We start from the raw sequence: 13,939 nt of genomic DNA, 5'->3' as shown, positions 1-13,939 counted from the left end.
ATAATGCTGTGTGGTATAGCATGGTATGCTATGGTATAATGCTGTGTGGTTTAGCATGGTATGCTATGGTACAATGCTGTGTGGTATAGCATGGTATGCTATGGTATAATGTGTGGTATAGCATGGTACGCTATGGTATAATGCTGTGTGGTATAGCATGGTATGCTATGGTATAATGTGTGGTATAGTATGCTATGCTATGGTATAATGTGTGGTATAGCATGGTATGCTATGGTATAATGTGTGCTATAGTATGGTATGCTATGGTATAATGTGTGCTATAGTATGGTATGCTATGGTATAATGTGTGGTATAGCATGGTATGCTATGGTATAATGCTGTGTGGTACAGCATGGTACGCTATGGTATAATGTGTGGTATAGCATGGTATGCTATGGTATAATGTGTGGTATAGCATGGTATGCTATGGTATAATGTGTGGTATAGCATGGTATGCTATGGTATAATGCTGTGTGGTATAGCATGGTATGCTATGGTATAATGCTGTGTGGTACAGCATGGTATGCTATGATATAATGTGTGGTGTAGCATGGTATGCTATGGCATAATGTGTGCTATAGTATGGTATGCTATGGTATAATGTGTGGTATAGCATGGTATGCTATGGTATAATGCTGTGTGCCATAGCATGGTATGCTATGATATAATGCTGTGTGGTATAGCATGGTATGCTATGGTATAATGCTGTGTGTTATAGCATGGTATGCTATGGTATAATGCTGTGTGCCATAGCATGGTATGCTATGGTATAATGCTGTGTGGTATAGTATGGTATGCTATGGTATAATGTGTGGTATAGCATGGTATGCTATGGTATAATGCTGTGTGTTATAGCATGGTATGCTATGGTATAATGTGTGGTATAGCATGCTATGCTATGGTATAATGCTGTGTGGTACAGCATGCTATGCTATGGTATAATGCTGTGTGGTACAGCATGCTATGCTATGGTATAATGCTGTATGGTACAGCATGGTATGCTATGGTATTATGTTGGTCTGGTATACATAGGGTGTCAAATCCAGGCGTATATTCTGAGGAGATTGGAGTCGCGCATGAATGAGTGCGCTGGTGAGACTTCAAGCAGCCGCAGCGATGAGGGGAAATGAAGAGAGGAGGGGGAGGGGCGTCATGGCCGACAGATCTAATGTGTGTGTGCTGAGAGGGTAATGAATGTCTGCGGAAAACAATCAATCCCCATGTGCTAATGAGCCACCACTCTAAATTAAGAGTGTGTGTGTGTGTTTGACAGAGAAAGAGAGAGAGAGTTTATTTTAACTGCATATGCTTGACATGCTTGATGAAATCAAGGGCGGTGTAACACAAGAGGACATGTCAGATGAAACATCTCCTAAAAAGTGCCCTTTGTGCCTGAAGAACACACAAGTGTGATTTCTTTATAAGTGTGTGGTGGCCAGTTTCTGTCTGATTCAGTCATTCAGTCTGCTTTCATCAGCTCCAAAACATGATGACGGCGGCAAGAATGGCTACTCAAGACATGGTCACAAGGTCGTCAATGTACTAGCTAGCCTGTGTCCCTGAATCATTTCATTCTTTCACCAAACTTATACAAACGCACACATGAACACACACGCCCACACACGCCCACACACACACACACACACACACACACACACACACAGACAAAGCTGGAATTACAATATTGCTATACAGAACTCACATCACTCTGCCACTGTAATTACAATACAGTACCCACAAGAAAAGGTTTGTACCCCACATGAATGCATAATGTTTCCTCTGTGACACACCACAGACCACAAGGCGTCCGCACCCTCTCTGACGTCTGAGATTTGGGCCGAGCAGAGCGGGGGACCTTTGAGCACGGCGAGAGGACAGCCGGAGCCCACTCAATAAACCTATTATACCCCCTTTCTTGTCCCAGGAGGTGGCCTTTAGCTGGTTGTCACGCTGTAAGGGGTAGGCAGCCATTGTCTGCTTGAGTGACGTTTGCATCTGGTGGACAGACCGCAGGGGGCGGGCTCTGAGTCAGGGCCTTGAGTCACGCGAGGGGGGCATCATTCACCTCACGTTCTATTACTGGAACACACTGGAGCTGGAGCTCGTGCTAGCTAGCGCTCTCTGTAATTAGCCGTGTGAGCTGGATGACTGGTGCGGGGTGCCCTTCACAGGCGCGGGGCCTCAAAGAAACAAATAAGAAAGGGAGATGAGGTCATCTCACGGCCGGTCCAGTCCACGTCTGCCTTTGCGATACTGTCAAAGAATCTATAAAAGGGAACAATTTACGTTGTGTTCGTCGCAATTTCTTCTAAAATTGGATTTGTTGTAATGGCTCTTTGGTCAACGTCTAAAGGAACCGATGCAGGAGAGTCAAGCTATACAATATATACTGTATATATATATATAAATACACACATACACACATACACACATACATATATATATATATATACACACACACATACACATATACATATATACATATGATATTATATTTATATACACACAAACATATACACATATACATAGGATTTTATATATATATAAATATATACTTAAAAAAATATTGTGAAATCTCCATTATTGTGAAATCAAGTATGATAATATTGTGAAATGATCACTGATAAATGGCACTAGGCACTCTCTCCAAGCCAGATATAAACACATAAACTGGCTAGACGTGTCCACCCCCTTGACTCTGAACCGTGAGACGTATCCTTTACTGGGGACAAAACAAACCCAATCCGCTCCATCAGGACTTAAGCACTAACAAAAACACTGGGACAACTGAGCTGTTACAGCTGTGGGAGCGAGCAGCTTGGGATCCAGTCGTGAAGCACAGGCGCCTTGTTGCACAATGCCTGGACCCCCGACAGCAGTGCAGAGAGAGAAAGCATTTCAACAGAAGTGCGCATATGTGTGTATGTGTGTCTGTGTGTGTCTGCGTGTGAGCAGAGAGAGAGAGAGAGAGAAAGAGAGAGAGAGAGAGCGAGACAGAGAGAGAGAGACAGAGAGAGAGAGGGAGAAGGAGAGAGAGTATTAACCAGCTGCCATTCTATCTAAGCCGTCAACCGGTCATTAGTGTGGGTGACAGAGACACCTGCTGGACACTCAAGGGCATGACTAGTCGTCGAGAGCTAATCCATTGTTCCAGCACTGTAATCCAGAGCATATTATTTCCCATGTGTCGACCAGCTCTGCTGATGCTGGAGCTGGTTGGGGGCCCAAACAAAAGCTACTGGAGTGAGGGACAGACGGTCACATTAAAGTTAAAGGGAGGTTTGTTGGCAGTAATCGATACAGAACGGCAGACACAGCACGCTTGGAAAGCATAACCGGTGAATGACAGGATTATTACATCAAAAAAACACATCATCTGAAACCTTGGCAGTGAAACACTGTCTCTGTCTCTGTCTGTGTGAGTGTGTGTGTGTGTGTGTGTGTGTGTGTGTGCACCTGTGTCTCTCTGTGTGTGTGTGTGTGTGTGTGTGTGTGTGCGTGCGTGTGTGTGTGTGTGTGTGTGTGTGTGTGTGTGTGTGTGCGCGTGCACATGTGTGTGTACTACAGCGGAATGTGCAGAGACTGTCTGGCCCCCAGGTTGGACTCCGTCCTGAGGCGAGGCTCCGGTTTGGAGCGGCCAGGCCCAGCAGGTGTGAGCTCCAGCCAGGCCCAGCAGGTGTGCGCTCCAGCCAGGCCCAGCAGGTGTGCGCTCCAGCCAGGCCCGCCTGAGGGCCGGAGGAGGGGGTGCTGGAGTGGGTCAGAGAGAGGTCCCCCCTTTTTCCCACACTGGCCCAGTCAGCTGGGCCCGGTGCCAGGCAGGGGCTTAGCTTCAGCGGGTTGGCTGTCTGGCCCGTGTACATAGCAACCCGCGGGTGAGGGGCCAATTTGGGGATTGGGACGTGGGGAGGGATAGCTCTGGTTTAGAAGCCCAGTACCCTCTCATAAAAGGCACAAAAAGGGGAGCAAGTTAGTGAAGCTCCAGAGCAGAGAAGATAAATAGATTAATACAGAGAACTGGCCGCGTTTGACTCAATGAATATACGGCATCACATACACAGAGCACATCCTCCTGGACACACACACACACACACACACACACACACACACACACACGCTAATGTACTCACTCCCACACACACTCTCAGGCAAACCAAACATGTCTTAAACAAACCCTTCATCATAACAGCTGAGCCGTCTCTCTCCCTCCCATGGGCAAACTTCCCAAGATGCACTTGGGCCACGCAGACAGTCCCCTGACAGCCAGGGGGGGGGTCACAATCATTTCCTGTCTCGCATCGCCTCCCAAAATGTACTCCAACGTGATTTCGCAATACGCATGAATCTTCTACGGCAGAAGTGCTGATAGGTGTCCAACGGCGGGCCGGTGTTCACAAAACAAATGGCAAAGCCGATTAGAAGACGAAGACACAAGACAACAACTGGGCCATACTCCAGCTGGAATAAACCCCGAGCCAAGCACCACAACATCGGAGAAGAACCAAATGAGGCAGAATGGATAGCTATGGGGAGGTGGGGGTTACGCCAACGCCTGCTTAAAGAAATCACCTCCGTCAAGCAGAACACGCAGGTTGACCACACAGAACCCACCCCCCCCACCCCCCCCACCCCCTAAGTGCCCAGATTTCTTAGGTGAGGAGAACTTTGCATGGAAGTGTGGGCCAATGTCTATCGATCGCAGCCGGATGCTTTCCAGCGCCAGAATGCACTGAGCTGCACCCCCCCCCCCCCCCCCCCCGCCCCCCTTTATCAATAATTCATCAGGGCTGGACGCTGCCCAGAGTCTCTTTACACGTCCGCGTCTTAACCTCCCGCTCGCAAGGGGGGTGGAGGAATGATGATGACGAGGGGCGGCTTCTGGAGTCCGAGCTTTTTTCAGAGCAAAACAGGGCATGCCGACTGAGGCCCCAGACCCTGAGGCCAGACTTTAAAGGTCTGTAAAGGTTTATGGTCCAGCCACAGTCAAGCTATTACTGTGTAATACACCCACAAGATATGAGGACATAAACACACAGGCGCACACACACGCACACACACACACACACACACACACACACACACACACACACACACACACACACACACACACACACACACACACACACACGGGCACAAGCGCACACGTGAACACACACATGTACACACAGACTACAAAAACACCCACCCAAACTCATATATTGTATACACACAGACGTGCAGCAGGCTTCCATGGACAAATAAAAGCTTTACTTAATAGCTTGAGCGATAGCTGGAGAAGGCCAAGCCGCTCCTGGGCAGCTCCCATTCCCTGGGCGGAATAGCAGTGAGTTACCATGCAGAAAAGCATCCGAAGATCTTAGAGGTAATATCAGCTATGTATAATGCATTGAGGTGTATAAATAAGTTATTAAGACATCCCTGTCTGGGGAAAACAAGCAGTGAGTTCAGTGGGTCCACACAGCACTGGCATGGGCCGGGATCTTTAGAGAACGAGGAAATGGAATTCAAACCAGATGGGAAATAAAACAATGCAAGGTGGAGGAGACCGCGCTGGTGGTGAACGGCAAGGTTAAGTATGGAGAATTGACTGTACCGTATCAGACATGAAACACAGAATACTTACAAAAATAGAAATAGAAATACTTAAAACAGAACACACACTGGTACGCTTTCACTTATCATACCATTTTAGGTATTAGATATAATTTGTTTTGAAGATTGAAGATTATTCATATGACACAGCTGATGTGTCCGTGGTTGTACAGTATGAGAATATCTTCAGGGTTGAAGATCACTTTCATCCAGTGCTTGTGTTTGACTAGGTGCCCTTTCCGGGCGAGCCAGACACAGAAACATCACTGGGTGGCCGTCTCTGTCTGAGACAGTTGAGAGAGATGGGGGAATCCATTATCCAGCCACAGCAAACTGCAAACAGAGTCCATGAAGAATGCAAACACACACACACACTCCTAAACCAACCCATACTCACACACACACACACACACACACACACACACACACACACACACACACACACACACACACACATTCAGCGCCTGTCTAACCCCAGTCTACACGTGCATGGTGTTAGGGGCCTTATAGATGTGACATCTGTGGTACTGCCTAGAGAGGATGACACATAGAGGTCTACACCGATGCACATGCCCACACACATGTACACAACCACACACATGTACACAACCACACACGTGTACACAACCACACACAAACATATTACACAGGCCAAGTAACGGTCAAAGCGTCATCGGATCAGCTCTCAGTCCTCATTGAACTTCACCATAGAGACTAAACCAGTCTATAATGACATACAAAACACTGATAACCTTCTGATACCACTGACAGCATTGGTAAACCTGCCACTTCCTAACAGCACTGCCGGATGAACCCCAACAGAACACTGTTATCACACTGGGCAGCAGGCTCTCCAGAGGAAGGTAGATCTCTCTCTAAGTGACAGGACACGGCCTTCCTGTACATGAGGCAGTGGGTGGTGCGCATTGAGTGGATTCATCACGCTGTCATCCTGTCAGTGACGGGTGACCATCCTCACCCTTCCTGTGGCGATGACCGACAACCCCCCCCTCCCCCCTCCCCCCATGTCACCCTGCACCACTCCTACCACACAGCAGCCTTGAAACAAGGCTAACCCTAACCATAACCTTAGGTCAAAAACAGCAAAACAAATTCAAATCTGAGTACCAGCTCACAGGTAGATGCCTTTTCAGAATGCCACTATAGTTCAAAGTAAAAAAAAATGTCTTGCTGTCCGTTGGTGGCCGCAGACAGGGTCCATTCTCACAAAGCTATTCACGTTGGGAGGCAAGGTGCAAATCACACAACCAAAACACACTTTTCATTCTGTACTTAATCACAACTGAGCCCGTGAGTCCTTCTCTCGCACATTTTTCCACCTCTTGTCAGAACGAATTCACAGGGTCCATGAGCGCATCATATTGGAACGGATGGGTCCCGTGATGCATCCGATCCCCCTCCGTGCGCTGCCCAGGTTCCGCGTGCCATAACAGATCCACAAAGGCCATGGCCTCGTGCCAGCGCTGTAATCGCCTTTGTAAAGACCCTACAATGATGATTCTCAGCCTAGAGCGATTGTTTGAATAGGGAATTGTTATGGTAATTTATTGTAATCAGTTCTAGCAACTGCGCCCAAGCACGACGTTGTTTGTCCAAACTCGTTTGATTGTTGTTTTTGTTTTCATCGTGAGAAAAAAAAAATGAGACACTCCTATCTGCAAATGTAACTGGTTCGGAAACACTTGGCCGTGAAAAGACTGCGCATGCGACGACAAGAGTGGTTAAAGAATTCTAATAAAAAACTTCTTGAGTTACAACAGCAGGCATTTAAACAGACATAAACATTATCCACGTACCTGAGTATCGAGCATCATCATCATCATCATCTAGGATTCATAGCCCCTTCTTCGTCTTTTTCCTGACAAATCTTGATGCAATCTGAAGCTCTTTTATGATCCCTCTCTCCACATTTTGAGCGAAACAGCAGAAACCCCACAGACTGTAGACTCGGAACGTGTCGAATTCCTGTTAACTGTCGCGTATCTGAACCAGACTTTGTCCACCAGTAGGATTCCTCGGAGGAACGATGTAGTCTTCGGCTTGTCATCAATCCCTGAGCTGTCAAATGTGACTTCGTACAAACGTGGACGGCTTTAACAAACAAATGAATGAAGTGTCCTTGTGGACGCAGGCTAGTGAAATCACCCACAGTTTCATATGATCTGAAAAGCGACAGACATGGTTTCCTTTACGCCGGTGATGGATCAACAACAGCTAAGTGGTGGGTGCCCCAATGTATTTGGCTGACAATTGCAGCCGTGATTAAAGCAACTGAGCAAATAGCATAATAAAAAAATAACCAAACAAAATCTTACAAAAATAAAGCTGGTCTCTTTTAGAGCTGTGGTAGTCTCCGCCAGGATCGAGTTCAGCAATTCCTCAACTAGGCTACAATTCCTTTTTTCTCCAGAGATGTTCCTGCTCAATCCAATCCAAATACTACATCACACAGCGTGTAGGGAAGCCATATTCATCTGACGGTTATGTTCCTCTGTAGGCCAGTCAGGTGTGATGGCTCAGTACTAGGCTACAGATGACATGAATCCGGTATATTCGGTGTGCTGCTGGATGCCGCACGAAACAAATAGCCTATTCCACTGTAAAAAAAAAAAAAAATCTGAATGAGGTCATGTAGCTCTAAATCACGTTACAAACAAACAAGGAGATTCGTCTTATGCCATTCCCGTATGTTGAGTGAATCGATATAATTATTATAACAAATAAAGGTGCGTTTAATTAAAAACCAACTGCCCTGTGCTTGGTTAGATAAAATCAGGTCATTGTTCTTGCATGATATTCCATTATCCTACAGGATTTTATATACAGCTACTGGAGCCACGATAGACACAGGGATCATAATTTCTGGGTCATCTTTTTCCAGTTCCAGTTTTCCCAGATTGCAGATCGGTGATAAACATCAAGTGAGATGTGACTTGTATGATGAAATTGTCATCGTCCTTTCATATTTCCGTTAAGACGTGATTAATATCCTTGAATATTTCCGTCCTCTGGGTCCATTTCCAAAAGCCAATATCTCCTATTTATCTCAACAGTCCATCCCTCAACATCCTCCCGTGACAAAATGGACGGCCTACGATGTCTTGTTTTTAATATGTATTCTTCTGTGAACCGCCTGTCCTTTAGGGTGATCCCTTCCAAATCTCTCTCCTCACAAGCTTCTGGGGTGTCGACCGCTCAGTGAAGGGAAAATAACCAATCAAAGATGAGCAAAACAAAGATCCCCTTTAATCGCCGTTGTAGCCTGCTGTGAGGTTCAATTCGGAAGGTGAAAATGCATAGCATACAGCAATCCAACAAGATCCACCGGACGAATCAACATCACTCGTTGTCTTGTAGGCTAGTAAGCTATAAAACTGGAGCACTGGCGCTTGCGGCATAAATCGTGGACACCTCCTTCGGCGGATGTGGGATGACACCCAAAAGGCAGCTGTATATCAAAAGACGCTTTTCGGAGATGTCTCTGGCGTTTCGCGTTGCTCCCTGGCTCTATCCCGGCCAGGACAGCAATACGCCGTTCTCCGCCAAGTGGTTCTCAAGGAGATGGAGATAGGAGTGTAGGCTACAGCAGTATAGCCAGACCGCACGACGCGCTGCGCCCGAATTATGCATGCGCAGCCACATAGAGCAGATTTGACCTCAATTTGAAATTGCTACGTTACAGACATAAATAGAAGCTTCACTGGGCTGAGCGTGCAGTCTCTCCACAAGTGAAGAATTAAAAATAAATACTGAACCCATTAATCAATCTCTAAAAACAGTCTAAAACAGAGACTATTGCCATGGTGTTTGATGCCGCCTTTCCCAATCCCCGGTACTGTAGGGTCGTTTATGAATTAGCCCTAATGCTAAGAGGTTTGAGGTTATCTCGCTCTGAGGTCTGAAGACACCAAACCTATAGGCCTGCTTGGCAACACACCGAGTGTGATCAATAAACACGAGACATAATTTTAAATTCTACACCAATCACAGCATTTATGTCCTTGACACACATACTGCGGAAGGACAGGAATGTATGTGTTTCATAGGTCTGGTGGTACTGCTGCTGTATATTTCACGCGCGCGATTACCTGGGGCGGCTCGCGGGAGTTACGTGTCCAAGGGAAAGGCTGTAGATGTGCTGCACGTGAAGGGTTTTTGAATGTTGCAGACGCGACAAAAATGTAAACTACATTCCTCAGAATGACATAAGCATCCTGAAAGACATAACCCGAAGAAGATTGAAGCTGTCACTACATGGTTCGGAAATTATTCCACATAAAAAAACCTTTAATAGGCCTAAAACCGATATTGTAACCTCAAATACACATACATTTTATCCTTCACGCCCATTAAGATTTTCATAGAAAGTAAAAAAAGATCACTGGTTGCAAATGTTGGATGGGTTACCAATGGAAACAGGGAGGACTCGGACTTCCCTAGGATTTGACCCAGTGACTGTGCGTACTGTACTGCAGTACTGGGAGAGAAGGGCTGAAGATAAAGATGGATGGGATAAAAATATGCTGAGACCCGAGACAGGCATGGTCTCTCTTTCTCTTTCTCTCACTCCCCTGGTACGCTCACCCACCCACCCACACACACCCCCACTGAGAGTTAGAGAGAGCGCACACAGCATGAAAATGAGGTGTTGGTATTTTGTTATCATTTTCCTTGCCAAATTGAGTAAGGCTATGATTTCTGAGTGCACCATCTTAAAACAATCATACTTTATTGTAATCATAGTTGAAGTATTTATTTTGCATTTGCAAACACTGTAAAAACATGTATATAACTCCAATGCTAAGACCTATGAATATTTATACAAAAATGTATACACATGCAAAATAAGAAACGTGATAAGATTTACATACAGACATACATATAGCTCACACACACTTTTCAAACACTCAACGTCCACGCATATACAGAGCCAACCAAAACACAACCAGTCCAAAATGAGTTCAACATTTTTTGGGACAAAACTACAGGTCAGATTCCACATTAAAAAGAACACGCTGCTTAGATTCTGAAAAAGCTACATTAGACACCTCCCAATATCCAACATGAGCCTCAGGCGGGAAGGCTTCAATATTACAGTTAAAAAAAAAAAAAAAAAAAAAAAATGAGTTTATGGTAGTGAAGACATCATAAAAAGACAGTAAAAATCAACGTTACACAACCCCTACAACTACAGTCACATCAGACCAAGTGGAAGATGGCAGAGATAGGCAATTAACAGTAAAGACTGAATAACCTTTTTTGAAGTGCACACTATCCACGCTGCCACATAACGAGGGTAAGAAAGTGTCTTTTTCTTCCAGTTCATTTTAAAATCCACTTCCCTGCCTTTTTACTGTAGTGTTGTATCCAAATTTTCATCCCCCCCCCCCCACACACACACAGTGTGATCCCAAGCAGGGAGATTGTCTCACGGCCTGTCCTCAAGATGATGCTCCATTAGCTTGTCCTCGTCCTCGAGACGAGCGCTGTCCCTTTAACACGCCACTGCTGGGAACTACCACGCCACCCCACCACACGAGCTCTAATGGCAGTTTTAACTGTGATCTCATTACTTCTCCTCCCTCACTCACTCACTCTATTCCTTTCCCTCGATCACCCTTCCCCCCATCCTTTCTTCCCTTTCCATTTCTTTCTCTCCATACTTCCAATTTCTATCTCTGTGTGTCACCAAATGAGGCCAAGACTGGCCGTGTTAACTGGTTAGATGAAAGCTATTTACACTGCAAGGCAAGACGTGCACACCAAAATCTATATATAAAAAAAAAAAAAACAGATTTGTTGGGCAGGCTCATTCCTCAGTGTGAAAACAGTATGTGCTTGGCCCACAACATCCCACCTGACCATAACAGGTCATTGCATATCCACTGTGCCTTCTTCCGGAGTGCCTACTGTCTGTGCCAAATTACAAAGACGTTGATCAAACACCTCGAGATTCATCTCCTCCTCTCACAGACTCGAGAGAAACGATCCCACTCACAACCACCACCCTCACCAACAGCAGGCATCGACTAACTGACTCTGCATCCGAAACGTCCAGCTTTCACTGCAGATTAAAATCATGTCTCTGTGGCCACTTCTGCCCGCTCACCAACAGCGCTCGGGCACAGAATCCTCACAGCCATGACCACTCTGCCCCCCCCCCCCACATGCCAGCTTTGCCCTCTGTCTGCCACAGTGCCACATGTTCCTTCCCCCGCGCTGCAGAGCAGCACAGCCCAAACACACGGCTCTCCAACATGTGTTAATCATCAGGGTTTGAGGCAGCCCTGTGGTCTTACGCAACCAGCCTGAGGAGGTGGAGAAGAACAAACAGAGTGCTAACACACGTCTGCCAGGAGAACAGGGAGGGAGAGGGAGGCAAGACGGAAGGAGAGAAACAAGAAGGCCAGAAGAGACACCGTGATGATTAATCTAGTGTGGTTGAAAGGGGGAGAGAGTGAATCAGTGTCAGAGAGAAGAGACGAGAGAGAGAAGAGAGAGAGAGAGAGAGAGAGAGAGAGAGAGAGAGAGAGAGAGAGAGAGAGAGAGAGAGAGAGAGCGCATTTCAGTGAGGCCAGGAAGACGGTTGAGAGATACATTGTGACCTTGGCATTTGACGTTAAGGTGCCATAAATAACCTTGAGGAAAACCAATCCCGTGCTTAAGATGTCACGTGGCCTGATAACGGCTGAAAACAATCTAACGAAACGCCTCGTCTCAAGCAGACACGGACGAGCAGACACCCTGACCATGCGCAGGAGAGGATGCTTGGGACTTCTAATAACGCTCTCGGCGAGGTAGGGCCAAACAATCGACGGCATTTATGCTTCTGCTTTTCCTGGCTGCGGAATGGCAACCATCCACCCAGCGGCCAGCCTCATTGTAAAGTGGATATACACGGCCCATCCCCACAACAAAAGGCCCATGCAACCTTAAAAACGGGTGAGGTTACGCAACCACTGGCCAAACATAAACTGGACGAAACCGCGAACGGGAAGAGTGAAAACGGTCAGGTTGTGTTGCCCTACAGGCCTCTCACATTCCCAATACAGGCAATCGATTCAAACGGCAACCATACAGCAAATATCATGAAGAGCAAATAACGTTGCGTAATCGGATGAAAGGTTTGAACGAGACAAGTTTGAGATGAGGAAGACTCAAAGGGTGGAAAATAACTGAGAGAAGGCTGACAGCTAGGTATGTAACTGTCTGAGACAGTACCATAATGATTTATGCCTTCATAGAAATGGAGATGTCTCAACCAACACTATGTCAAAGCCATTAATGTTTACAAATAAGTAACCTAAAACCTAAAATATGTAAAAAAAAAAAAATGTAACATTTAAAAGTTAAATTTAAGACAAACAAGTACAGAAAAAAAAACGTATATTGATACCATGTAAACAGAACACACACTGGAAGTGAAAAGGGCATATATGACCACCGAGTACAGGAGACACTCGAGAAGCCAAAGTCCCCGTGTCACCTCTCCTCCCCGTGTCCTTCAAGGACGAGAGTGTCACAATGTAGCATATGCAACCCATGATGAACCATATTCACAGATGGCAGAACACATGGCACGACCTGCTTCCAGGTTACTGAGAAGAGGCATCCAGCCTCATTTTTGTCTTCATTGAAATTCTGTTTGGGACAAACGTGTAAAACACTTTTACCAATCCAGCAACCGTGTCGGGCCTAGATGAGGATCTGGATTGATCCAACTTGCCCCGCCAAAAACACCTCTAATTGTTGAAGTACTGTTACGCAGAGATCATGAGAATATCGACAGAAAGAAACTGCTCACTGCATGGCCTGTCATACCAGTAGTGACAAACGCCACGGGGTTATTTTGCTCAAGAGACAATAACAACAACAACTAAAAAGAAGAAAAAAAAACACACCCAAGTCAAGTCATCTCTGATGGCTGCCGGCCTGGCTGAAAGAGCAACATTGTGGCCTTGTGAGGCATGAAGGCACCTAGTGTGCAGTAGAGACAATACCAGCATGCTAAATGAAAATGGGTGACAAGTCCACTTCAGCCGAGGATACATGACCCAAAATTTATGAGAGACTAACAAAGCAGGGAGAGAAAGGGGCCGCTGTAGTTCGTGAGCTAAAGAGAGAGAAAGAGAGAGAGTGAAAGCTTGAGTGACTTTCAGGAGAACCTCACAAACTCTACTGGCAAAGTCAGGGGAGCTGTGGGTGGCTCTAGATCTGAAAACACTTCCACTGGTTAGCGGTCCAGCACAAAAGGTGCCAAGCCAGTCAAATTCATCAGTTTTGGGGAGGAAACACAAAAACACAAAAAAAGGAGTCTTGTATGGCTTAG

The sequence above is a fragment of the Clupea harengus genome, chromosome 12 (genome assembly GCF_900700415.2).
Source record: "Clupea harengus chromosome 12, Ch_v2.0.2, whole genome shotgun sequence".
NCBI classification, from domain to species: Eukaryota; Metazoa; Chordata; class Actinopteri; order Clupeiformes; family Clupeidae; genus Clupea; species Clupea harengus.
This window is presented reverse-complemented; position numbering follows the sequence as displayed.